The 22,292-nt window shown below is 41.4% G+C and overlaps 1 long non-coding RNA gene across 2 annotated transcripts in view; it reads left to right on the top strand.

The window, feature by feature from the left end:
• Positions 1–232: 232 nt before the first annotated feature.
• LOC135175632 (uncharacterized) overlaps positions 233–22,292 on the top strand; it is a 35,061-nt gene continuing 13,001 nt past the window's right edge. For both annotated transcript variants that reach the window (XR_010302409.1, XR_010302410.1), the window contains exon 1: positions 233–296. This is a non-coding gene — a long non-coding RNA (uncharacterized LOC135175632). The remainder of the gene's footprint in view (positions 297–22,292) is intronic.

Genomic DNA, 22,292 nt, shown 5'->3' with positions numbered 1-22,292 from the left:
CTCCTTCCTTTTCCCCCATCTTCCTCTTTTGATCTCCATCTCCATCCTTTTCCTCTCTCCCTCCTTTCAGCACCACCTCCCCTTTCCCATCCTACCTGCCACTTTCCCACCCCACACTGCATTTCCCCTTTTTTCCCCACAAACTCAGAGCACCTGGGTGCCATTGGAGTCTCCTCCCACTCTAGGTGTTACTACTTTGCCCTTCCTGCCCACTCCCCCTTATAATCTGCTCCAGGAGAGGCAGAAGCCTCAAGCTTGCCCAACTGGGCAGAGGGATCCTCCTCCTGGCGTCACTGGTGAGTGCCCCTGGTGCACACTGGGTGAAGGGGATCAAGGGCCGGGGGGCCTGTTGGCCCCCCGGTTAGGCAGGATAGAGACTTGGTGGTCACTCTAACATCACCCATGGGTGCTGGTTGGGCCTCCTCCTGTAAGCTGAGCTCCTCTCTGTTTAGCTGCTTCTTTCTGCTTACTCATGATGAGCTTAAGTACTTGGTGGAACTGGAAGCTCATGGGGGGAGTAGTATTGTGCTGTCATAGAAGTGTTTGGGTTGGAAAAGTTCTCTAGGGTCATCCAGCCCAACCTTCACTCCAACACCACCATGGTCACCAAACTATGTCTCAAAGTGCCATGGCCACACATCTCTTGAACACCTCCAGGGGTGGTGACTCCAGCGCCTCCCTGGACAGCCTGTTCCAATGGCTGGCTGCTCTTGCAGCAGGGAATCACAGACTGTCAGGGGCTGGAAGGGACCTCAAAGGATCATCCAGTCCAACCTACTTGCCAGAGCAGGATCACCTACACCAGACCACACAGGAATTTACTTGCTTCTACTCACAAGGAGAAAACTTCCAGAGGTTTACTCTCCATTAACTACTTTGTGGAGTAGGAACAAAGATCTGTAGCAGCGTTTGCCATGTGGCTTACCCTGAGAGAACAGAATTTTAGCTACACAACAGATATTTTAATCCTGTATCTGGTGTTCTGCTGGAGGTTGGACCCCCAGCAAACAGGTCCCTTCTCAGCCCATTTCACAAACTCCTCCAGTGCTTACACTGAAGCAAATACAGCTGCATACTGATTCTTACATGGTGGAAGACATCCAAGACTTCCACCTCCTTTCCCATGCAGAGATCCCTTGCTGTGTGTGATATTTCGCCCAGGACAGTAGTGATGGGTGCACAACTTCAAGACAACAGCAGTGCAACAGCATTTTTTTTTCCAGTGCAGCACAATCATTTGCTAGTGCAGTGCAACAAACTTAATGCAAAACCATTGGTTAGAAGTAAAGAGATGCACAGCACTGGGTGTGCAATCCTCCACCTTGGAACCAAGGGTGGGTGTTTCTTGTACCTCTGGACTTTTTGTGTGTTCTCCTTGTTGCACTGCTGAGCTTTTTGTAAGCTTTTCTTTCTCCTCCCTGTCTGAGCTGTTGTCTGGCTCCCACAAGGGATTTCTTTGGGACTTCTTTATTTTTTTTTAACCTTGTCATGTAGATTCTCAGTCACCTGAAATACTTTTGAAAGCACATCATTCTTTTCCCCTGAAGCTTGCTCCTAAACTTTCGTTTGTTGGTGCTTTCTGGCACAAGCTTGCATGGGAACTGCAGTCCACTCAACCTGCACAGCTAGACAGCTTAACATGCTTCAGGAGCAGAAGAGTTTTGAAATGGCTTGTTCTGCTTTCCCCAGCAGAGTCAGTCTTCTACGCATTTAGCTGCCACATCCAGAAATTAAATGCTTTTATTATGCTTGTTCATTGCAAACAATGTGCTCTGCACTGTGCAGTATATAACACTGCAGGCAGGGCCTTCTCAAGTGACAGAGAATGTTGTTCTCTAGCTAACTGCAGGCATGGAGGCTGTAGGGATTGTGAAGGCAATGTATCTTCTTGAGCATTACAGCTAGAAGAAGAAAAGATCAAAGTCCTTTGAACCAGACAGTGCAGCTCCCACAGCTCTGTATTAGAGATGTTTTGATTCTTTTTTGAATGTATTTATGTTGTGGAGACTATTCTAGACACCTTCTTGAAATAAGTCAATACTTACATTATGCTTTGTTATTGCTTACTTGTTTAACAGAAAAGGCTCTTGTCTCTCTGGATATATTCAGATCAGGAAGTGTAGTCACAGAGAAGGAGTAACACATCCTTTATCATGCTGTATTTCAGTGACAGAAACAAAACTTCTGCTATCTGTCTCCAGAAGTTACCTTCTTTCAAACCGTGATGCTTTGGAAGCAATGCAAATGGATGCAGGCTGTGCAGTCGCTGAGCATCATGCTAAAGTTGTGCTGCACACATCTTAATGCAGCTGCTTTATGCCAGTGAATTCAAAATGTTTATTGCACTCTGTTTAAAAGGCAGCACTTGTGTTGTCTGTCATCACAGAATCGACCAGGTTGGAAGAGACCTCCAAGATCAGCCAGTCCAACCTAGCACCCAGCCCTAGCCAGTCAACTCGACCATGGCACTAAGTGCCTCAGCCAGGCTTTGCTTCAACACCTCCGGGGACAGTGCCTCCACCACCTCCCTGGGCAGCCCATTCCAATGCCAATCACTCTCTCTGGCCAGAACGTCCTCCTCACATCCAGCCTAGACTTCCCCTGGCACAACTTGAGACTGTGTCCCCTTGTTCTGTTGCTGGTCTCCTGGGAGAAGAGACCAACCCCCACCTGGCTACATCCTCCCTTGGAAGCATTTGAAGAATCTGAGTTTTCCAGTGCTGCTTCTCCTTGTAGCTCTTCAGTTGCTATAGATTGAGATACCAACCACTTGTAACATACTTTCTCCTGTTGTTCTCTATAGGTAATGTATTGAACTTTTGCATACTTGCTTCACATTAATTCTCGATCTCAGGGATTAGATCTTCTCCATTTAACTGTAGAATCTATGGTGATATCCTGGAATAGCCACTGAACAAGTGCTGGGGCTAGATCTTGGCAGATGTAAGATAGTTACTGTAATGTCACCTGCTTTCTTGCAGATTACAACATAAGAATGTCTAAAGGTGCTATTTTTCAAGGCTATGACTGGAAAGAAAACAGGAGTAGCTATTATTAATTAATGTAGTGATGGATGGTCTTATTTTCCAAAAGGTGTTTAATTTATAAGAAGCTATGGCTTCATAACAGGGAATTACTTCTTACCTGAGCAACTCTAGTCACTCTGCAGGAACAAAACATTCAGTAATTGTCATAATTGGTAAAAATGATGTACTAACACAGTATATAATTTAAAAATGCAACCATTACCAGAAATTTCTTATGAGTGTTAGGAAAATCCTGTGATCATGAAACAAAAAGATCTTCCCTAAGTATTTTACTGTCAGCTTTGATGCAGGTTTAATCATAGAATCAACCAGGTTGGAAGAGACCTCCAAGATCATCCAGTACAACCTAGAACCTAGCCAGTCAACCAGACTATGGCACCATGTGCCTCATCCAGGCTTTTCTTGAACACCTCCAGGAACGGTGACTCCACCACCTCCCTGGGCAGCCCATTCCAATGGCAATGTCCATTCCAACATCCTCTGGAAGCAGCCGGTCACCCCTGAGCACAAGACACTGTATGTTTCCCTTCTAAAGGGAGACAAAACCAAAACAAAAAGGAAATAAAAACAAGAATATGTATCCTAGGGATTCATTTGAATGATCAACTAAGGCTATTAGTGGCTTTGCTTTAGCTTATTTGACCTATCTGTTTCCATAGTCTGCCTGCTGCATTTCTGCTTGATGCCTACAGCCAATTATAACTTCTGTAGCTATACTGTGATCCTTGAAAAGGCTGGTTGTACAGAAACTGTATGTTACCCTCATAACAGCTGACAAAAACCAAACCAGCCTTCTTAGTTGTTGAATTCTTGTCTTTTTCCATCTTTCTATCAAAAGTCAAGTAGTGGGGAGGCTGCACGCAGCGGGGCAGGAGGTGGCAGGCATGGCCCACCTGTGCTTTGTTCCCCATCAGAGAATGTAAGAATCACAGGATGGCTGTGGGTGGAAGAGACCTCTGGAGGTCATCTGGTCCAACCCTTTTGCTCAAGTATGGCTTCTTCCTCTGTACTGTGAGGAGTAAAAGCGGTGAGCATGTCAAGTAGAAGAAGGTGTAAGGGAAAGATGTTAAAGGCACAGAAAAAGAGTCCCTCTCCTCAGTGTAGATGTTAGGACCTATGCTAGTTTCACTGTCAAATAGCAATGAGATGTAACTGATAAGAATTCATAGCAGGCTCCAGTATATGAATTTCCTTTTCAAAATCAGGAGCTGCCTCTAAACCTCTGCAGATATTTTTTTTGGGGGGGAAAAATAATGAGAGTAATATTTTCAGAACAGAGAAAAAGTCCCAGCCTTTATCTAAAAGAAAGAACCACTTTAGCTGATCTGTAAAAACATCTCCATCAGCACTGAAAATTGGGCAAAATTAAAAGAAAATGGAAGCAGCTCATAAAATGTTAAAAATTGCCCAATTTTGGCAGGCTTTATTAGCATCTCAGGTTATGTTATGAACCTTCATGTTTTCTGCCTACTGTTTAGCATTTCTTTCCTTTATTTACCATTTTTCTGACAATTTAGACAATTGCTGAATTGCAGTGTCAGGAAGATTGCAGATGGAAAACAGACAATTACAGAGGATTAATTTAGCCATGTCTGTGCATTGAACTAGTACCAAACACAGGAGGCTTTTCTGCAAGGTATTTATCTAACCTCTTTTTCATAACATTTTATAAGGGTATAAACTTTCTCATTGGTATTGATCAGTCTAAAAAGCTTTATATTTTTATGGTATGTATCCTGGATTTGTCTTACAAGTGAAAAGAGCAATTTTACTTCTAGTACAACTTTCATGAACAGGGGAAAAAAACCTTTCCTAGTTCTGTCTCTATTGTTTAGTTAGGGGAAAACTATTATTGTATCCCTGCTATTTAATCTCTGCAAACCCTATGAGGAGAGGCTGAGGGAGCTGGGGGTGTGCAGCCTGGAGAAGAGGAGGCTCAGGGCAGACCTCATTTCTGTCTACAACTACCTGAAGGGAGGTTGTAGCCAGGTGGGGGTTGGTCTCTTCTGCCAGGCAACCAGCAACAGAACAAGGGGACACAGTCTCAAGTTGTGCTGGGGGAGGTCTAGGCTGGATGTTAGGAGGAAGTTATTGCCAGAGAGAGTGATTGGCATTGGAATGGGCTGCCCAGGGAGGTGGTGGAGTCACCGTCCCTGGAGGTGTTGAAGCAAAGCCTGGATGAGGCACTTAGTGCCATGGTCTGGTCTAGTTGACTGTCTAGGGCTGGGTGCTAGGTTGGACTGGCTGATCTTGGAGTTCTTTTCCAACCTGCTTGATCCTATGATTCTATAGCAAAAATATGTAGGAAGGTGGTGTTCATCTGTAGTATATCTTCTGTTCTAAAGTGCATACATAGTTGTTTGGAATTGTTTTTTTGAGTTTTAAACTGCAGGCAATTTTTTTTAATGCACTATAACAAACAGTAATTACATTCCAACTGCTCAGAAAGCTTGACATTTCAGAAGTTCTTTTTAGTTAGTGGTCTCTAAAGTCCATGCAGTAGCAGTAAAGAAGTTGGAAAAACCACTGCTTTTCTTTCTCCCTCCTACCCAATTAGGAAGTTGCACTAAAAAATATGACTCTTAGAAAACTGCTGAACTGTAATTGTAAAGCACTCATTGAATAGAACAAAACATTTTCTTGAGGAGATGACCAAAAGTAGCATCATTTTTATCAAGATATCTTGTGTTTGAATAAGGTCTATGAAATACAGTAATAATTCACTGTAATTTGCAAAGTATATAGAATCAACCAGGTTGGAAGAGACCTCCAAGATCATCCAGTCCAACCTATCCTCCAGCCCTATCCAATCAACTAGACCATGGCACTAAGTGCCTCATCCAGTCCAGATTTAGTACACCAAGAATCTCAAAAAGAAAATAGGAGAGGCTGGTGCCTCAGCTTAAGTCAGGTATCCCAATGGAATTTACTGACTTGATTCCTAGTGAATGTGCTCTTCTTGCTGACAGGATTCCTAATGAATATGCTCTCCTGATGGCTTTCAGAGTAGTTTGAGATTGAACTAATTCACAGAGATATTCTAAAGAGGGGAAGTTCATACATCACCAACTTAAAAACACCATCTGCCAGCTGTTCCTTCAATGTGTGAAGATTGCCTTATTTTCTTGGAGCCCATATAGTGGTCCTATGACAAAATCAGAAACTGAAGAACTGAAGTGTGTTCTATGTATAATTAGATCATGGGGTGGGATGTGAGACATGGGATTTCAAGCCATACTGGATAAGATAGTTTTTCATACAAGAGGAGGAAAACTTTTCAACCTAAAATTGTTTAGGTTAAGATGAGCATGAAAAGTTAGAGATGCATTCAGACTTGTAGTATGACAGTCTCCAATGGACAGTCTCCCCAAAACACAAAACCCTCAAATAAAACCAATCAACCAAAAAACCCAAAACACCAAAACCAACCCAAAACCCTCAAAACCAATCAACCAAAAAAAAACCCAAAACCCTCAAATAAAACCAATGAACCAGCCTAACAAGCCCCCCCCCCCAACTTTGAAATGAGACAAAATCTGTAATTCAAGCACCTTGTGGGTTTTTTTCCCCTCCAAAGTTTACACTCCTCTGATGCCTGAGAGAAGCCAGATTTGGCTTGCATTATCTCTTTCCACATGTATACTTTTCTCTTGTTGCTCAAATCTGTTTTCCAAGTGTGTTTTGCCTAGGTTGGTGAAACAGAATAAACTTTGCAAGTGTGTTGTTCTTGAAGGAGGAGACATTATACCCTTGTGAACATTCAGTATATTGTATGGTGAAAACAATGATTAATAGTAGTGTTTCACTGGGTTTTTTAACAGCTAGCTTATTAGTAATACATTTGTTCTAGCTCATAAATGTTTGGTATAGTGCAGAAACATGGTAATTGTATTGAATATTAGAAGGAAGTTCTTCCAGTGAAATACTGGAGCAGGTTGCCCAGAGATGTGGTGAATCATAGAATCAACCAGGTTGGAAGAGACCTCCAAGATCATCCAGGCCAACCTAGCACCCAGCCCTAGCCAGTCAACTAGACCATGGCACTAGGTGCCTCATCCTGGCTTTTCTTGAACACCTCCAGGGATGGTGACTCCACCACCTCCCTGGGCAGCCCATTCCAATGCCAATCACTCTCTCTGACAACAACTTCCTCCTAACATCCAGCCTGCACTTCCCCCAGCACAACTTAAGACTGTGTCCCCTTGTTTAATTGCCTGGTCCCTGGGGATGTTCAAGGTTAAACTCAGTGGGACTGAATAACCTGACCTAGTCAAAGATACCTCTGCTCAATGTAGGGACAAGATGAATTTCAGGGGTTCCTTCCAATCCAATGTATGCTATGATTTTTATTTTGCAAGATTAAAACTTAAGGAATTGTACAGAGTATGTGTACAATGTATAGACATTTATATTGTCAAAAGCAAACCCATCTTGGATGTGTTGGACTGGAAAATAAGCTTTTGAAATATCACCAGGAGCAAAGGAAGTTCTTATTGCAGCCAAGTTTTCAGGAACTGAAACAGCTCAGAAAAAGGATCATATCAGAAGAGGTATACAAGAGAGGAATCTCCCTTTTCTCTATCTTTGCTCATTAAAGTCTACTTTTCTTAGATCTATGCAATTAAATGAGATGGGAGATATGGTAGATGGTTTAAATGAGATGTAGGTACTTGTCACTACTTGATTCAATCATTAATACCATAATGATGGAAGTCTACCACAGAACCAAACTCTTCTTATAAGCATTGATTCCGAGTGGTTTAGACAATTGTCAGCAATGCACCCAGAAGCACAGGAGTCTGTCTGAACCTAAGCATTTCAGCTCTTGCCCTACAACAAGTGACCTGATACCCACCACTACTCAAAAGTATAAAGGCTGCAATTCTGCAGCTCCTCCTTCTCAGCAGTTTTTCTCAAGAAGCAAATTTGTGTAGTGAGTTTCTAGAGGATCAGGAAAAATATTCACTCTGATTACAGTAAGAGGCCTCTAGTGTGACCGATTATTCCACCTGACCTCATTGTGTTTCTAGTGGCTGATGACACACGACTTGGAAACTTACTTTTGTGTTACTGCTCTTGTTGTTAAACTCAAGATGACTTCAGTTTTGGTAAAACATTTCACTTAGAGCCTTTAAGTCTGCAGAGCACTTATGTAAATGTTTAAGTGTGAACAGTGCTATTAACTTTGGGACTGTTCACATATCTAAAGTTAAGGAGATGCTTAAGTGCTTCAGTAACAACTGTGAAGGAGGGGAGAAGAAGATCCATGACCTCCATTTATTTTATTGCTTCATTTTAAAAAAAGATTTTATTTTTTTTTTTAAATTTCTGGGCTCCTTTGTGACATTCATCATCACAGTGTTGGAGCATGCCAACAATATTAATGTTGGCATTCATTTGCCTTTGCTTAACAACTGTTGTGCTTTACACGTAAAGAAGAACAAAGGAGGCTGTATCCAGGTGGGGGTTGGTGTCTTCTCCCAGACAACCAGCAACAGAACAAGGGGACACAGTCTCAAGTTGTGCCAAAGGAAGCCTAGGCTGGATGTGAGGAGGAAGTTGTTGGCAGAGAGAGTGATTGGCATTGGAATGGGCTGCCCAGGGAGGTGGTGGAGGCACTGTCTCTGGAGGTGTCCAAGCAAAGCCTGGCTGAGGCACTTGGTGCCATGGTCTGGTTGACTGGCTAGGGCTGGGTGCTAGGTTGGACTGGATGATCTTGGAGGTCTCTTCCAACCTGCTTGATCCTATGATTCTAAAAGATTCTGTATAACAGTAGATTGCTTTGTAGGCATGACAAGTTATTAATGTAATTAGAGGGAAAAAAACTATTACACTTCCCCACTAACCCCTGAGACTCTTAAAATTACAGGCATTTGAACTTTAGTGTCCCCTAAGTGTTCTCATAATCTTAATTTTCCTTTATTTGTTTAAAGAAACCCACACAAATCAAGGAAATTCCTTTTGGGAAACAGAATTATCCTAATCTTACCTACTTTATCACAGTAAATCAAAAGAAGCTACCATGCTTTAAAATTCTCTGCTTAGACTCCATTTCTCTACTAATTACTGTAATTTCTTTCTTTGCTCTTTCACAGATGATATGTTGAGGGTCGCACCCTTAGAACTCCCTCTAGTATTATGTGTAGGACCCATTCATCTAATTCAAGAAATTAATATTGCCTGAAATGTTATGATGATAATAGTGCTTCATTAAAAAAAAAAAATGATAGCTATGCCACAATAGAATCAAGTTTGGAATCTAATCTTTGATACTCATTGTTTTTTCTTTCATTTGGAAGTGCAAATTTTGATGGCTAACAGTGCTACAGGCTGATGAATGCAAGACCTAGAGGGCTAAAAAGTAATGCCTAGTCTCCTAGGTAGAAGATTGGTCTCCATGAATCTATCCTCAACTCATTACTGACAGAAAAGATTACTTCAATATGCATTTTATGACTCTTATAAAGTACAATAACCAAAATTTAAATAGGACATAATTAATCACTCAGGCAGGATGAATACAAGTTCCATCAAGCTAAATGAAAACTAAGCTGTATAGTTGTCAAACTAATGCAATTTAGCAGCAATATTTGTTATAATATTGAAATTATTTCCTTGCAAGAGGGAGACTTAAACGCTTGACAGAAGGCAACATCTGGACAGCTAGGTAGGCTTCACAGTGTGCATTTTATCCTTAGGGTCTTTACTGACTAGCTGGTGTAGAGAGATTTGTGTTTCACCTTTGCTGTGATATATAGAAGCATAGAATCAACCAGGTTGGAAGAGACCTCCAAGATCATCCAGCCCAACCTAGCACCCAGCCCTAGCCAGTCAACCAGACCATGGCACCAAGTGCCTCAGCCAGGCTTTTCTTCAACACCTCCAGGGATGGTGCCTCCAGCACCTCCCTGGGCAGCCCATTCCAATGGGAAATCACTCTCTCTGTGAAGAACTTCTTCCTAACATCCAGCCTAGACCTACCCTGGCACAACTTGAGACTGTGTCCCCTTGTTCTATTGATGGTTGTCTGGGAGAAGAGACCACCCCCACCTGGCTACAATGCCCCTTCAGGTAGTTGTAGACAGTAATAAGATCACCCCTGAGCCTCCTCTTCTGCAGGCTGCACACCCCCAGCTCCCTCAGCCTCTCCTCACAGGGCTGTGCTCCAGGCCCCTCACAGCTTTGGCGCCCTCCTGTGGACACCTTCCAGTACTGCAACATCTCTCTGCAATGGAGGAGCCCAGAGCTGGACACAGCACTCAAGGTGTGGCCTGAGCAGTGCTGAGCACAGGGGCAGAATAACCTCCATCGTCCTACTGGCCACACTGTTCCTGATGCAGGCCAGGATGCCATTGGCTCTTTTGGCCACCTGGGCACACTGCTGCCTCAGCTTCAGCCTACTATCTATCAGTACCCCCAGGTCCCCTTCTTCCTGGCTGCTCTCCAGACATTCTGTCCCCAGCCTGTAGTGCTGACCATCTCTGGTCAAAGAGTTACACCACCATCACAGTGTAGCTTCAGGTATGTTGAGGAGCAGGTTGTGGTTAGCTCTGGCAATTGTTACCCCTGTTATATCCTCTCTTCTGAGCTGGCTCTGACTGGACAGAACAAGCAGAACTTGCATGATATGCCTGCCTACGTCCATCAGCACATGAGGCCTCAAGTTTCTAGCTTTTCAACTATAAATTTTAACTTGGTTTATAACATGGCTAGCTAAATTTGAGTTTGAGATGCCAATACTGGAGGGAATCTAAGAGCTTCAATGCTAACTCAGAATTCATTAATTCCATGCTACATGTTGAAGAGTTTTATTCTTAGTCACAAATGGATTGTGTTACAGGAGCCTTAATTGTTTCACTGACTTCTGGCTATATTATGACATGAAGACTTTTGAGTTTTGTTGTTCTATTTTTAATGTGTATCAGCTTGTTGAGGAGGGGAAATTAATTGCTGCAAGATGATATTTTCCAAAATTAATATTAGTTGTTTAATTTTGCTATTCAGTGCTCTCACCACCTCTGACCACTCATTTTCTTAGTATTTTGGTTCTTGCACTATATAGCAATGATTTGATTTCCTCTTCTAGGATATAATACAACATTCAAGCAAATAAACAAAACCCTGAGACCCCACTAAAACAAACAATCAAACAAAACCCCTTACTGTTGTCCTGTATCAAAGTTTTCTTTCAGTGCTGGTTCCCTACAGGATAGTGTAAATATATCAGACATGCTGTAAAATCCCTCTGAACATTGTCACACTGTGCAGTAGTAACAAATAAACAATGTTTTAGTGCTGATGAGGAGCTTGCAATTGCCAGCTGCTGGTTTTGAACTAATTGCTGTGATAACAGATTGCTGAACTGAATTCAAATGTTCAGGTGTGCAATCAGCTTTGTTCAGAGTTAGAGATGGCAAGGCAAAGCTTGTTAGAAAGCTTATTCCATCACTCAGCAAAAGGCTCATTTTTGCTACCTTTGCCTAGGCAAATATGGACATTGTTGCTATTTGAAAGTATTTTCTGTCTTGTACTGTGGATGAGGCACTTGGTGCCATGGTCTGGTTGACTGGCTAGGGCTGGGTGCTAGGTTGGCCTGGATGCTCTTGGAGGTCTCTTCCAACCTGGTTGATTCTATGATTCAGTGCTTTAGTAGTTATTATATGGCTTGTGAAGTGGCAAATCAGGACTGAGATTATTTTTATCACCAAGAAACAAGATAAATATTGAAAGAAAAGTGATCTGAGATCAGGTGCCCCAGGCAGGAAGGAGCTGAAATAGAGAAGTCTTAGATGAATCCGCCCTAAAAGTACAAGGAGTTTTAGCATTATACTGGCACATCACTCTCCCAGGGAGACCAGTGGGCTTTGAAAGCAAAACTAGGAAAGATAGTCTGACAGTTCAAATGCAAGTCCAGTTAGGGCTTGAGTCATGGTTTCTGGCCTTCTCATAGTTGTGTGAAGATGTTCCCTGTTCAAAATCCAAGGCTGTCACTATACTCCTATATATGGACCCTTTACTGCTTTTAACATGAAATTGAAGTAGCAGTCCAACAGATAGACAAAATGGTTTAATTAATAGTCAGGTGTATGTTTCTTCTTGGAGAAAATATTTGTCATGAAAGGTGATTTCCTGGAAAGAAATGCAAAGGATCACGTAGCTAAATCACAGAAACACAGAATTAGCCAGATGGGAAAAGACCCCAAGATCATCAAATCAACTAAACCATGGCACCAACTGCCACATCCAGTCATTTTTTCAAACACTTCCAGGCTGATGACTCCACCACCTCCCAGGGCAGCCCATTCCAATGGCAAATCACTCTTTCTGTGAAGAGCTTCTTCCTCACATCCAGCCTAAACCTGCCCTGATGCATCTTGAGACTGTGTTCTCAGCAGGGTTGAAACTAGATGAACCTTGTGGTCTCTTCCAACCCTGACTGATTCTATGATTGATTCTATGCACCTCTTGTTCTGTCACTGGTTGCCTGGGAGAAGAGACCAACCCCTGAGATGATACAGTCTGAAGCAGCAACAAAACTATACAGTATTCCAGGACACTAATCAAAGTGTTTCCAGTTTCTGTTTCAAAATGGTTGAAAGAATAGTACATATTGAACAAAGAAAATGAATCTGTTTCTGCAGCTTGCTGAAACTCATCTTTTAACAGACACAAACATCTTTAACAGCACGAGATCAGTACTTTGAACAAAGGAGATGGAAGTGCATGTAAGCTATAGCCTCACACAACAGTGAAGAAGGATCATAGAATCAAGCAGGTTGGAAGAGACCTCCAAGGTCATCCAGCACAACCTAGCACCCAGCCCTAGCCAGTCAACTAGACCATGGCACTAAGTGCCTCAGCCAGGCTTTTCCTCAACACCTCCAGGGATGGTGACTCCACCACCTCCCTGGGCAGCCCATTCCAAGGCCAATCACTCTCTCTGGGAAGAACTTCCTCCTAACATCCAGCCTAGACTTCCCCAAGACAGATTACAGTGATCTTACAGAAAATACTTGATATCTCTAAGGGAGATTTCAGGGTTTTGCCCATATCCTTGGAGAGAAGCGAAAATTGCATGTCATTGCTGTTGTAGTACCCTTTTAGTGTACATTTGTTATTTAAGGATGAAAAGTTTTTCATATCTTCTTTTTTCTTTCATTGACATTTTCTTTCTAATGCAGCATGTTTTTTAATCATCATTTCATGAATGAAACTACAAGTAGCTTCCAGGTGGAATAACTAATATTTATCCATATTTGTAAGAGTATAAGTAAAACTACTTTGTATCTTTCTGAAATTCACCTTTTTAAGTTAGCATTATTTCTTTCATTCTGGATTCCCTTGCTCATGGATCTGATAGCAATTATTGGTTTTTAAGTGTTAGTTGATACAAACTTCAAGCCATCACCTTTAAGCATCTCTTCAGCCTGAACTGTATTTTTAGGAGCTCTGTTGATACTGTTTCATGATGTTTGCTTGTATTTTTTTTTAAAGACAAATGTGTATATTTTAACCAAATGGTTTTGGCTACAAATAAAAATCACTCAGCTCCAGGGTCCTGTATAATGCAGCTGTATACAAAGTGCAAACTCAGTAGCATTTACAATCTGCTGAAAGTCTTCCTAATAAATTAGGTCAAACTAATAGTTGATGTTATGCATCCTGACATCAGTGAAATTACATTAAATATTAATTTGGCCCACTGCTTAAAATTCAGCTTAGAACCTCTAGGGCTAGACAATTTACATTATGAAGAACTGATCCTGTATTAAATTTACTTTTGAATGTATATGCATTTTCTGAAGTCTGATTCAAAGTTCATATATATAAACAGGATTCATCAATTTGAAAAGAACAAATTGTGTTAATGCTAATAATAACCACTGTGAAACAATCTCAGTTTCAAACTGACTGTTGTTTTTTTGGGGCTTTGCACAAAGGCATGACCTGTTACATATACATCAGTGGTTAAAAGAACATGATGGAAGAGGTCCTCTTTAAGATAAGAGACTCTAAACTGAGTTCTAAGCCAATTGCATGCAAGAGGAGAGCAGTAGCTATTATCTGCGTTGATGTTAGCATGACCTTTGAAAACTCATTATACCTAAGCTGTGTTCTTATGGTCTAACAAGGTGAATTACTAGATGGACAAAAAATGATTGAATAGTTGTGAGTTAAGTGGAATGACTAATAGTTCAGCTTCTACCTGAAGGTCAGTTACAGCTGGAGTTTCTCAGGAATATTTGGGCTTATCCTGTTTGATAATCTTATGAAGGATCTGGTAGGACATAAAGTGTGCGGTGTTGTTGAAGAAATGCTTTGCAAGACACACTCTAATATTTCCAGTTTAAGGAGAACAACTGAGTGAGCAAAGCATAGCATTGTTCAGCTTTTCTCAGTGCAACTACTGGTGAGGAAACTGGATGATTTCTCTAAGAGCTTTGAGTTTAGCGCTCTCGAGTTCTAGTTGTATATAAAAATCTCTCATCCGCCTATAAAGTCTTTCAATTATTTTGCTGGTCTTATCTGATCTAAGACTTCTGAGATATCATTTCAATTTTTTTGCTTCTTGCTAGCTCTTGGGTTTAGCAGCTGTTAGCTCTGAAGTAGTCTATCTCATTAGAAGAGTTGCTATTCAAGGAGAGTACTTAGTGATGTGCTACCTGAACTGCCTTAATTCTGAGAACTCTGCTTTTTCTCAGAGATGAGGTTCTTGCAAACTATAAATCTCTTAGGAAATAAATCTCATCTTCCAGAAAGTTTGCCAGATTTCCCAAAATAAGCCTATTATTATTTTACCATAATGTTTGCAAAAGACATAGTCATTATTTTTAGCTCATGTAAAACTCTACCAAATTTTTGTACCTTTTTTTTTTCCCTTCATCAAATAGCTTAAAAAAAATCAGGTTTTGCACAGCTATTAATTTTTGGCTTGCATAGGCCTTCTATCACATCTGTAACCATTTTCAAATTAAATGCAAATTATGATGGCTATTGGGCCCTAAGTGTGTTTAACTAAGAGGAGAAATTTGTGGAATGAAAAGATGAACTGTGTAGTACCAGAGGAAAAAATCTTAGCCTTCCACACTGGGTGAAAGAGATTAATAGATGACCATATACTTAACCTTTTCTTCTCACTGATAGCCAGAATGCTGGAAGCCTCCTGCCTGATGATGAGGCCAAATGAAAACCTAGGAGTGAGGAGGCCAAAGATGAAGGCAGATATAAAGTGGATCTAAGACCACTTATGTATTTCTGGAAGAGACTGGATGCAATTGTGTGAGATGTCTGGATCAGTCTAACAGTTCTCTTAAGTACAGCAAGACAAGGAATCAATTCAGCATTATGGACTGATTGGATCATAGCAGCTTCTATGATCATAGAATCAAGCATGTTGGAAGAGACCTCCAAGATCATCCACTCCAATCTATCCCCCAGCCCTATCCAATCAACTAGACCATGGCACTAAGTGGAGGATCCTATCCTTTCACCTCATTTCTGACTGTTCCATGCTGTTCCCAGATTTCCCAGTAAAAAGAAGATAAAAATCTGGGTCAGCTTCCCAAACAGAGTCACATAACTGACAATATAATAAGTATCATAGAATCATACAACCATTAAAGTTGGAGAACACTTATTGAGTCCTACCCTGACCACTACACTATATCCCAAAGCACCACATCTACACACTTCTTGAACACTTCCAGGGACTCCACCACCTCCCTGGGCAGGCTGCTTACATGGCTTGCCACTCTTGCAGGAAAGACATTTATTCCTAACTTTCAATCTAAATCTCCCCTGGCACAACTTAAACCCATTTCCTCTCATTCTGCCACCTGGGAGAAGAGACCAGCACTGGCCTCACTACAACCTCCTTTCAAGTAGTTGTTGAGAGTAATGAGTTTTTCCCTTCTGTTCTCCAGAATAAGCAACCTCAGTTCTCTCAGCCACTCCTCCTATGATATGAATCATAGAATCAACCAGGTTGGAAGAGACCTCCAAGATCATCCAGTCCAACCTAGCACCCAGCCCTATCCAGTCAACTAGACCATGGCACTGAGTGCCTCATCCAGTCTTTTCTTGAACACCCCCAGGGACGGTGACTCCACCACCTCCCTGGGCAGCCCATTCCAATGGCAAATCACTCTCTCTGTGAAGAACTTCCTCCCAAAATCCAGCCTATACCTACCCTGGCACAACTTGAGACTGTGTCCCCTTGTTCTATTGCTGGTTGCCTGGGAGAAGAGGCCACCCCCCACCTGGCTACAATGCCCCTTCAGGTAGTTGTAGACAGTAATAAGATCACCCCTTCCAAACATCTCACCAACATTACAGATTTAGTACATGTCTTAAGGGACAGTTAGGTTTTAGATTAGAACTAGATCCACATGTAGTCACCTCAACTCGTGTCTGCAGTATAGATTTCTACATACCTGTGATATCATTCTAGTGTCTTTATCTCTCATCATATTCAGTGCAGACCTCTGCTGGTCTTCAGTGCCAATTTAGACGGTGTGAGCTATAACACCTTGGCTTCACAACGATTTTCAGAAGAGCACAGGTTTCCCATATATTTTATATCATATCTACCAGTCATGTCTAAGTATCTATTTCCTACATAAGAACCTAAATAGATCCTGAGTGGCACCACACACCTATGTCAAGCCCACAGGCTCAGCCTGCAGTTAGTCACGGGCACCTAGAAAATCATTCACCTGCCAAAGTGCAGATATTCACTTCTAGATGACATAACAGCATTTCTTATTGTTCTAATTAGATCTCCACTGGCTTAGGCACTTTTTGCTGTTGACTCATGCACTTATTTTGTTGCTCTTCAGCTGTCTTGTTAAGAAGCTGTTCTCAACCATGAAGTTTAAATGCTCTAATAGATCTGTATTGCCTAAAGAGGTTTGTCAAATTACCTACCATCTGAAAAACGGACTGAAAGAGGATATATATCCGTCACCAAAAATCTAATCTTTGATTCTCACAGTGGTCAGGAAACCATTCCTCTCAATAGGAATTACATCAGTGAAATAGTTTCATGCATGGCTACTGTTTCCTTCTGAAAAAAGGACAGGATCCAGTATCAGGCTAATTATGTAGGTTAAAAAAAATCTTCTGGTGCAAAATGAGTCAAATAATCTAGCAGCTGCTACAGCAACTGTTACATATAAAATGACTGTGCAGGTAGTACTACTTTAAAGTAATGAACTATCACATGATTTTTCCATGCCCTTTTCCATCTAACCATGTGGTGAACCAAACCCACTCTCCTTACTGCTTTATCCAAGTGATAATTCAGTGCAATTACCATACATGATTTGTTTCTTAGAGTGTTCCACCACTGTGTGGTTATCTATAGCATGTCTTTTATCATGTAAGTTGTCATTCTCATTGCTTTATGGTTATTTATCCCCCATCACTTAATTTATGTGTCAACTTAAATGCACAGACTTTGACTACATTTCATATAGCCATAAATTAATAAACTCCTTATGGCACATGCAGCATCTGTGCTGGTTGGAGGTGAGGTGATCTTAGCATGTGCATAACCTACATTAAAAGGTTAACACTTTTGGACCATTTCTGAACAGTTAACACTTTCAGTTCAGCAGTGGAATTTTATACTTGATCAGCACTCATCAGAGTTTTGGAAGAGGCTTTTTGAATATGGAGCCATGACAATGAGTTTATGAAACTGTAATACAACAGCACAGAAGAGGGTGGAAAGGAACTGGAGGTTGCTGTTGTCTGTATCTATGGCTGTCAGAGCCAGTGTATTTTGGAAAATTATGGCTCTTCAACTCTCTCACCAGACCTTTAGCTTGCTTAAAGATTCTTTCTGTGTAGTTAGATGTGATTTGTATTACAGTTTAAGATTAACTCTTAAAGCAATAAATAGAATGAGCTATTTTGTTAGACAGGATGATATGGAATTGTGTGAAGAGTAGTAGTGAGTTACAGGTGTAGTCTCTTAACATATAGCATATGCTTAACATATAGCATATACTGTAAACTATTTAGCAATAGTGTGAGGGACTGAATATTACTGGAATCTGGTTTTCAATAAACCAAGGAAATCTTTCATGGGGCACAGCAACAATGCATATGTGTGTCTGGAATTTTGTTTTTGTTGACTATTCCTTAGAACAAAACTTGTCTTAATATCTGTGTGAATTGGTCAAAAAATAATCTGTGCCTTACTCTCTGTGAGAAAATGTATAAAACAGGACACATGCTCTGCAAGGTACCTCCCAGGTAGGTGCTCCTCAGAACAAGAAGGATAGAAAAAAGGTTGGCTTTACTGTTTGAAGTCAATCTCAATATGTTGAAGCCAGTTTGAAAATCTTTCCCCCTCCCTCCCCTTGCTATGCACCAGTCAGTGCTGCTGCATTTCAAGCATAGTGAATTTCCTCCCCTTGATATGCACCAGTCAGTGCTGCTGCATTTAAGGTATAGTGAATTTCCTTCCCTTGATATGCACCAGTCAGTGCTGCTGCATATAGGGTATAGTGAATTTCCTCCCCTTGATATGCACCAGTCAGTGCTGCTGCATTTAAGGTATAGTGAATTTCCTTCCCTTGATATGCACCAGTCAGTGCTGCTGCATGTAAGGTATAGTGAATTTCCTCCCCTTGATATGCACCAGTCAGTGCTGCTGCTTATAGGGTATAGTGAATTTCCTTCCCTTGATATGCACCAGTCAGTGCTGCTGCTTATAGGGTATAGTGAATTTCCTTCCCTTGATATGCACCAGTCAGTGCTGCTGCTTATAGGGTATAGTGAATTTCCTTCCCTTGATATGCACCAGTCAGTGGTGCTGCATATAGGGTATAGTGAATTTCCTTCCCTTGATATGCACCAGTCATTGCTGCTGCTTATAGGGTATAGTGAATTTCCTCCCCTTGATATGCACCAGTCAGTGGTGCTGCATATAGGGTATAGTGAATTTCCTCCCCTTGATATGCACCAGTCAGTGGTGCTGCATATAGGGTATAGTGAATTTCCTCCCCTTGATATGCACCAGTCAGTGGTGCTGCATATAGGGTATAGTGAATTTCCTTCCCTTGATATGCACCAGTCAGAATTTCCTGAGTTCCAACCTGGAGGTGTTCGAGAAACATCGACATAGATGGCATTTTGGGACATGTTTAATGGCCATATTGGTCTTAGGTTGAAGGTTGGACTCCATGATCCTAGAGGTCTTTTCCAACTGAAACAAATCTATAATTCTATTGCACATTTGAGAGAAACTTGAGTGGGTATAGGACTAGAACTCCATATTCACTCTGCATAAAAAGATCCATTTTGAAGACTTCTTCCCAGAGAGTGATTGGCATTGGAATGGGCTGCCCAGGGAGGTGGTGGAGTCACCATCCCTGGAGGTGTTCAAGAAAAGCCTGGATGAGGCACTTAGTGCCATGGTCTAGTTGACTGGCTAGGGCTGGGTGCTAGGTTGGACTGGCTGATCTTAGAGGTCTCTTCCAACCTGCTTGATTCTATGATTCTTAACACTAACATTTCTAACTTACTAATTTGTCATGAAAAAGTGAGATTTCATCAGGTTTCTCTTTGCTACCCTTAAGCTAAGTGCTTTTTTGAAGGCATAAAGCAAATAAGTAGATTTGTAAGCCATTGTCAGAAGTCAGGCACCACATTTAGCCCTTGGTCAATAGATCATGTTGCACTTTTGACTAGGTTTAGCAGGAATTGAAATCAAACATGAATGCAAAGCATTTAATCTTTCCAGTGGTATACCTGATATTATCATTTCAGCTTTGCTAAAGGGATGACTTTAAAGAAGTCAGGCACACACATAAATGCCTGCAAGACAGAGGCTTTGGGGAGGTTTGTAATGGAATATCAAAACTGTAGCAAACACTAAGGCTAATGTCACCAAAGTAGTGAGATGTAAGTAAAAGGTCCATTTTATTCTAAACCCCATATGCTATTTTTGCATCTGTTTCTATGTATCAAAGCAATTTGATATCTCTGAAAGACATTTTCTCCAGTCATGAACACCTCCTCTAGGGTTCATGCTATGAGATTTGGGGTGGTTCAGCTTGGAGAAGGCTCGGAGAAGACCTTCTGTTGACCTTCTAGTGCCTGAAGGGGGCTTACAGGAAAGCTTGGGAGGGACTTTTCAGAAGGGCTTAAGGAGGGTAGATTTGGACTGGATATTAGAAGGCAGTTATTTACAGTAAGTGTGGTGAGGCACTGGAGGTTGTCCAAGGAGGCTGTGGATCTCCCCTCCCTAGAGGGATTCATGGCCAAATTAGTCAAGACCTTGAGGAACCTGGTCTAGTGGAAACTGTCCCTGCCCATGATGAAGGGGGTTGGGACTAGATGACTTTAAAGCTTCCCTTCAAACCAAACTCATGCTATGATTCTGTGATTCTAAACATAACTATTTTCTTATGAGACAACTTTTTTTTTCCTAAAAGGGTAATGAAAAAAGTCAAATAAATCTGGTTCCTGTCTTTCATAGACACAAGTGACCCTTTCCAAGATTAAATGCTGTCATTCCTTGATGAAAAGAGGACGTATAGGCTCGTGTCACTTAAATATTTTATCCCTTACATGTGCTATCTGCTTTTCATGAACTGTGGATAGGAAGTGAATAGGGACTATAAAGCTCCTTGGGTAATTCTGTGATATGAAATCTATTTCATTCCTTACAATGAGTTATAGGACAGAGAGTCCTGTAGAAGTACCTGTACCTCTTGGCATTCTACATAAAGAATTAAGAAGAAATAGATGTACTACTACTAACAGCAAAAAAACCCCAGTAGAGTTCTATGTGGATATCTGCTGTTTGTGTTTGAACTCTTCCTCCTGAATGTGAACAAAGAAAGGATGCCATGGGAGTGATGAAGACATAAAACTGCTTGTAGTTTTGTAATAGTAAGATACAAAAGATGATACTGAGAGCCACAGAATGGCTTCAGGTGTGTAACAACAAAGTTTTAAATTACTCCTTCAAAATAAATTGTATCTTTTCTTTTTGACAAGCTTTATTTACTGTTATTTCTAGGGTGGTTCATTGTAGTCTTGAAAGTGATTGTATTTTTCACAAATTGCTTTCCATCAAGAATAAGTACAGTTTAATTATTTTAGAGTTACTGGAGAGTGGTAGGTGGTGGTAATTACTTTGCTTGCTCTTGCTATGCCACTCCAGCATTTGTTAATTTAAAAGACCAATAACATAAGCATCTAATGGTGTTTGCTATCAGATAGAAAGGAAGCAGGCATTAATACTAGATTTCAAATTCTCCAGTTTTCCTTTCATTTAAACAATGTACTTTTCAACATGTTCATTTATAGGGTATGAGATGCAGTAACTTCTTTGACTAAAAAAACAACCAAATTAAAGCACCCTGGCCAATTTCAGCCATACTTAGGCAATTGAAAGAATGGATAAGTAGTAGCCATTTGATGAGGCCAGTGAAGATTTAGCTGTAGAGTGAGCCCAGAAGGAGGAGAGAAGTGATTGTGCCCCTGCACTCAGCCCTGGTGAGGCCAAATCTTGAGTGTTCAGATGTTGAGTGTTCATTTTGGGGCACCACAAAATAGAAAAGACATTGAGGTGCTGGAGTGTGTCCAGAGAAGAGCAATGAGTCTGTTGAGGGGTTTGTAGGGCATCTACCACCTTTCTGAGTGACTTGTTCCAGTGCTTCACCACACTCACCATAAAAAAATCCTTTCTTCTTTATATCTACACTATACATACTCTTTTTTTATAGTAAAACCATTTCTCTTTGTCCTATCACAACAGGCCCTGCTAAAAAGTTTGTTCTCACTGCCCCCTTTAAGTACAGGAAAGCTGCTATAAGGTTTAGCCTGGAGAAGAGGAGGCTCAGGGGGGACCTCATTGCTGTCTGCAACTACCTGAAGGGAGGTTGTAGCCAGCTTGGGGGTTGGTCTCTTCTCCCAGACAACCAGCAACAGAACAAGGGGACACAGTCTCAAGTTGTGCTGGGGGAAGTCCAGGCTGGATGTTAGGAGGAAGTTGTTGGCAGAGAGAGTGATTGGCATTGGAATGGGCTGCCCAGGGAGGTGGTGGAGTCACCATCCCTGGAGGTGTTGAAGCAAAGCCTGGCTGAGGCACTTAGTGTCATGGTCTGGTTGACTGGCTAGGGCTGGGTGCTAGGTTGGCCTGGCTGATCTTGGAGGTCTCTTCCAACCTGGTTGATTCTATGATTCCCAGAACCTTCTCTTCTCCAGGCTGAACAATCCCAACTC

This window comes from Pogoniulus pusillus, chromosome 5 (assembly GCF_015220805.1).
Source record: "Pogoniulus pusillus isolate bPogPus1 chromosome 5, bPogPus1.pri, whole genome shotgun sequence".
Lineage (NCBI taxonomy): Eukaryota > Metazoa > Chordata > Aves > Piciformes > Lybiidae > Pogoniulus > Pogoniulus pusillus.
The sequence above is the reverse complement of the archived record's forward strand: the minus strand, read 5'-3'. Positions and strand labels throughout refer to the sequence as shown.